We start from the raw sequence: 6,164 nt of genomic DNA on the forward strand, positions 1-6,164 counted from the left end.
CTGACTCTTCGTTATACTTGCAACAGAGGCAGCCGGTGCTTGGGAACATCACAGCATCTTTCAGCTTGATGTTTACCTTTAAGTCATAGCATGCAGTTGTAAAAAATATATCATCTTTCCTTCATCATCACTGGGTTATAATTCTGAAAGCTCTAATTTATTGACTGTAGGGCATAACTTTGCCACAAAGATCAGGTGAACTTCAAGAAGGATATTGCCTCCAATTCCTTCTTGTAAGGAAAAATATAATGGTCAAATTGTTCTCTAAAATACACAAGAATCCAGCAAAAATTAGTTAAATAATCTGAAGGGCTACTACTACATTACACAGCCACCTACTGGTAGATGTTCTACATGACAAGCAACATTACCGTCAAACAAAAATTGGACAATTCACAGCACTGTGGCTGGCAATTATAGAAAGGAAATGGTGTCATATATTCGATATGCACAAACTTGTTAGTAAGAACAGTAAGATTATTTGTTCTGCTACCTATTCCATAAATATATATTGGTGTTCACTTTTGGCAAGGGAATTTGACGATTGGATTTAAAAATCCTAATAACACAAACCTGAATGAACTAAATCATCCACATCAATGAATAATTTTTTTATTTAACAGGCATCAAAAAGACTTGGAAAAGAATTCCAACAGAATATTTATGACAGAAATTCAGCGGAAGTTGTGAGAGAAATGGTTGCTCATTACCACTTACAAAATTTCATCAGGAGTTAAAGAAGTTTGAAAGTCATTGGATCAAGCACAGAAAAGGAGATCCAACTGCAAGTTTACACATTCCAAAGGATTCAAGTGAAAATCGAAAAAGGGTATATGACAAATCGGCTAACAGTTTATATATTAGAAGAGAGATCACATTAAAGAAAAATAACCCAGAGTTAACAGCCAGAGTTAAAGTGAAGGACTTTCCTTTCAGTCTTAAAGAAGGCTCCAAACAAAGATTCTGTGATCTCTGCAGCAACTATTTCTGCCTTGGGGCTATTGGCCTGCAGTTCAAAGGATTCCACGGTGACCAACAGCGACTCATTTTAAAGAGTTCCCGCAGACAGAAAACCTAGAAGCAATTTTTATTTAGCTTTCAAAACATAATTTTGCAGACTTCTATATCAAAATTGGAACAAACCAATTGTAAGGAAAATTCATATTTCAATGAAAAGAGTGCTTACCTTAAAATTCATAAATTCCAAAAAAGTACCTAAATGAGCTACAATATGAATTTCATGTAGGTTTTTCTGGAGAGACGGTTTGCCAAGAATAACTAATGGGTTAGTTTGTCTTTCTCACGCTTCAAGATGGTGGCCCATCCAGTCACAGTGGCCACTCCAGCTCGAGCAAATGCTGTAAATGTTCTCCCTTTACATCTTTCTTATGATAACAAGACACTGTTGGATATTACACATGCAATTTTTTATACTGAGGGTCTTTGAAACAGGACACCAGGCAGTTATCCAAAGGGAAGAACAGCTGCAGTTCTAAACTAACCAATCACAAAGGAGTGAATTTCAACCATCAGAATAAGGCACACCCCCATCTGACATATGTTGACTTTGCTTCCAGAGGCTGGAACACATTAGACCTGGTTTATACCAACATCCCTAGTGCATAGGAAGCTGCTTCCCATTGGATTCTCTGAAGACTTACCCGTGGTGCTAATTCCTGCACACCAACCGCTGATTAAATCTGTCAAACCAGTTTGAAGGGAGATAAAGACTTGGACAGAGGACAACCTCAGTGTTACATGTAATGTCCTGGTTAAGAATTTTACTGCTATGCTATAGGTATTTCATTTTAGCAGTTCTGTAAGAGCAGTCTGTTCTGTTTTCAGCTTGTTTGGGTTTAAGCTCAGATAAGAGGCTTCAGTCAAGTCAAATCAAGTCACTTTTTATTGTCATTTCGACCATAACTGCTGGTACAGTACACAGTAAAAGCGAGACAACATTTTTCAGGACCATGGTGCTACATGAAACAATACAAAAACTACACTGAACTATGTATAACAATAGAAAAACTACACTAGACTGCAGACCTACCCAGGACTGCATAAAGTGCACAAAACAGTGCAGGCTTTACAATAAATAATAAACAAGACAATAGGCACAGTAGAGGGTGGTAGGTTGGTGTCAGTCCAGGCTCTGGTTATTGAGGAGTTAGTCGTGAGAGCCTGAATGCTTTGGTGTCTTTTGCCAGATGGCAGGAGGGAGAAGAATTTGTATGAGGGGTGCGTGGGGTACTTCATAATGCTGTTTGCTTTGCGGATGCAGCGTGTGGTGTAAATGTCTGTAATGGTGGGAAGAGAGACCCCGATGATCTTCTCAGCTGACCTCACTATCCACTGCAGGGACTTGCGATCCGAGATGGTGCAATTTCTGAACCAGGCAGTGATGCAGCTGCTCAGGATGCTCTCAATACAGCCTCTGTAGAATGTGGTGAGCATGGGGGGTGGGAGATGGACTTTTCTCAGCCTTCACAGAAAGTAGAGACACTGCTGGGCTTTCTTTGCTATGGAGCTGCTTTTGAGGGACCAGGTGAGATTCTCCACCAGGTGAACACCAAGAAATTTGGTGCTCTTAACAATCTCTACGGAGACTTGTTATTCAACTTAGGAATGTGCTGTCAGCCAATCAGGGTAGTGGAATTGGGAGAAGGTTCTAGAGAATGCTGGGTTGAAGGTCTTTGTTGGCAGGACCTGGGAGAAGACAGGAGGCAAGATGGCTGAGGATGCCATCCCTGTTGTACAAGGTGCTCTGTGCAGATGAATGGCTTCAAGAAGCTAGAATCAATACTCCCATGGGAGACCGATTTCTGTGAGGTGAATTTTAAGAGACCTTTGAATGGTGGTATGTGCTTTCACACAGAGCAAGGGCCTAGCGCGTGAGTGACAAACAAGTTCAAGATGAACTCCAACTTAAGTGCACATTTGACTGTTTAAAAGTAATGGGCCCCTTTTGTATCTTTTTCCTTTCATTTAATAGCTGTTTGCTTTAATTAGCTATCTTAAATAAACTTATTTATAAATTGTGTGCAGTGTACGATCTGTTATTTCTTGCTGGGGGCAGTATATCACACAGCATTCACACAAACTCGAGTTTAGGTGGGCAAGACATCCCAACCTCACGGATTTAGTGGGATCAAAGCTGTAAACATCCGAGACGTATGAAGCCAGGGAAAGGTGGCGTATTCACCGCAGAATCCAGTGGCTGTCAGCGAGGGGTTAACAAGCTGTTTCCAGGGACACCCAGTAAGAGTGGGTTTCATACAGAATGTTTCAGAAGTTCAAAGTTCAAAATTTAATATCGAACTACATTTACGCCACCATTTCCAACACTGAAATTTATTTTCTTGCGGGGACACTGAATAAGTCTAATAATATGAAAGAATCAATGAAAGATCAACTAACAGAGCAGGCAAGCAGTGTGCAAAAGGCAATAAATAAACTCTGCAAATACAAAAAGGAAAATGAAAGAAATAAAGAAATAGATAAGTGAATGAATAAATGAATGAATGAATGAATAAATAAATAAATAAATAGGTGGCTAGATAAACAAACAAACAAGCAAGCAAGCAATAAATATCAAGAACATAGATGAGGAGTCCATGACAGGTGGGAACAGGTCACTGACAGGACAAGTGAAGATCAATGAAGTTATCTCTTTAGCTCAAGAGCCTGATGCTTGAGGGGTAATAAATGTTGCTGACCTGGAGGTGTGAGACCTGAGGCTCCTGTACCTTCCTCCTGATGGCAGCAATGAGAAGAGAGCATGACCTGGCTGGTGGGGGTCCCTGATGATGGATGCTGCCTTCCTGCAACAATGCTCCGTGCAGATGTGCTCAGCGGTGGGGAGGACTTTACCCATGATGGACTGGGTCACATCCACTACTTCTTGTAGGATTTTCCATTACAAACAAGGTGTTACATATCAGGCTGTGACGCAGCTAGTATCACACAGCTATAGCAGTTTGTCAAAGTTTTAGTTGCCATGCCGAGTGTTTGCAATCTCCTAAGGAAGTAGAGGCACTGCCGTGTTTTCTTCATAATTACACTGACTCGCTGGGCCCAGGACAGATCCACTGAAATGACAACACTGAGGAATTTAAAGTTACTGACCCTCTCCACCTCTGATCCCCCAATCAGGACAGGCTTATGGACCTCTGGTTTCCTTCTCCTGAGGTCAATAATCTTCTCCTTGGTCTTGGTGAAATTGAGAAAGAGGTTGTTGTTGCGCCACCACTCAGTCAGATTTTAATACCCCTTTCTATATGCTGATATGTCACCAACTTTGATTTGCTATGACAGTGGTGTCAGCAGTAAACTTAAACATGGCATTGGAGCTGTGCACAGCCACAGTCGTAAGTGTGAAGTGAGTAGAGCAGGGAGCAAAGCACGCAGCACAACAGTGGCTATATTTCATTAGGAGTTTGATGAGATTTGGTAGGTCACCAAAGACACTCGCAAATTTCTACAGTTGTACCGTGGAGAGCAGTCTAACTGGCTGCATGGGACTGCACAGGATCGCAATAACCTGCAGAGAGTTATATAATTATTCAGCTCCATCATGGGTACTAGCCTCCATCTCAAGGAGCGATGCCTCAATAAGGTGGCGTCCATCACCCAGCACATGCCCTGTTCTCATGGCAACCATCAAGAAGGAGGTACAGGAGCCTGAAGGCACATACTCAACAATTCAGGAACAGCTTCATCCCCTCTGCCATCCGATTTCTGAATGGATATTGAATCATCTCATTGCTTTGTATATACTTATTTTTGCACTACTTATATTTACTGTAATTCATGTTTTTTCCCTCTATTCTTCTGTATTGATTTGTACAGCTGCCGCAAAGAGAAAGAATTTCCCAACCTATGCTGGTGATATTAAACCTGATTCTGATTCCGAGAGAGTGGCCACTTGAGGGAGCACTTTGAAAGCTTTCTTGAGTCCATCTCACAACAATATTATCTGCTGCAATTCTTGCTGTGCTCCAGTTGCCCAGAGGATGAAAGGGTCTTTCAGTCATCGATAAAAGAAGGCATTGACAGCTGATAAAATTCCAATACAGAATTAAAACATGTTAGTGAAGAACTTCTGGTGCAAATTCATAACATCTTTAATTTCTAGGAAGGGAAGAACATGCTGGAGGGTATTGCTTTTGTAGACATCATAACCATGACCTTCTTCAAGATCAGAGATGTCTATATGTGGCAACGACAGAGGGTTTTCCCTTTTCTTTCCTGAAACACTGTACAATAAACACAGTAATCACTGTGTACCAGATTCATAATACAGGTAGAGTGCAGCACCAACAGGGAAGGCCTGTGAGTGTTCATCCTGATAGGAGGATTGAGAAGGGAGTGAGCTCATGGAAGTTGTCCTAAACTGATGGATTAAACTGGGCAAAATCAAAGAGCCAATTGCTGAATTTCAACACACATCAGTGGCTGGCCTTATCAAGAGCGATGACAAGACAGAGTATGGGGAGGAAGTGGAGCGGCTGATGGATTGGTGTGAGAAGAACAATCTAAGCCTGAATGTGGAGAATACAAAGGAAATCATTGTGGGCTTCATTGCCCTCTGCAAATACATTGCTCCTCTGTAAAGAGAGTTAAATGCACCGTTTACCTGGTCCCTTAACATCACCTCCCTGAACAAGAAGGCAGAGCAGCACCTGCAATTCCTACGAAGATTGAGGCAAGCAAGGCTCCCAATCCACATCTGAACTGCATTTTACAGGAGCACCATTGAGAGCTTCCTGACAAGATACATCTCCATCTGGAATGGGAGCTGTTGAGCATCAGACCAGAAGTCCCTCCAATGGACTGTGAGAACTGCTGAGAGGGTCATAGGGGTCTCCCTACCATCAATTGGGTCATTTATCAGGACCGCCACATTCATGTGTCCCTTGGTATTATGAAGGCTCCAACCCATCCATCCAGCAGCCTCTTTGACTTTCTACCATCAGGTAGGAAACTATGATCAGAGATTAGAGATCAGAGCCATCATTGTGAAGACTAGTTTCTGTTCAATCCCTAAATTCCAAAATATTAAGTGAATTTAAATTCCACAGCTACTGTGATGAACTCAGGTCCATAACTCCACACTAGTAACATTATTTGGTAACATCACTCCACACTGCATCTATGTATGGTGA

At 41.7% G+C, this 6,164-nt stretch overlaps 1 protein-coding gene across 3 annotated transcripts in view; it reads right to left on the reverse strand.

Moving 5' to 3' along the window:
• Window positions 1-1,424, reverse strand: part of LOC134343391 (granzyme K-like) — a 53,883-nt gene extending 52,459 nt beyond the window's left edge. For all 3 annotated transcript variants that reach the window (XM_063042095.1, XM_063042096.1, XM_063042094.1), the window contains exon 1: window positions 1,187-1,424. The gene's annotated coding sequence lies outside the window, so the exon portion shown is untranslated. The remainder of the gene's footprint in view (window positions 1-1,186) is intronic.
• Between the last annotated feature and the right edge of the window lie 4,740 nt (window positions 1,425-6,164).

This window comes from Mobula hypostoma, chromosome 3, assembly GCF_963921235.1.
Source record: "Mobula hypostoma chromosome 3, sMobHyp1.1, whole genome shotgun sequence".
In the NCBI taxonomy this organism is placed as follows: domain Eukaryota; kingdom Metazoa; phylum Chordata; class Chondrichthyes; order Myliobatiformes; family Myliobatidae; genus Mobula; species Mobula hypostoma.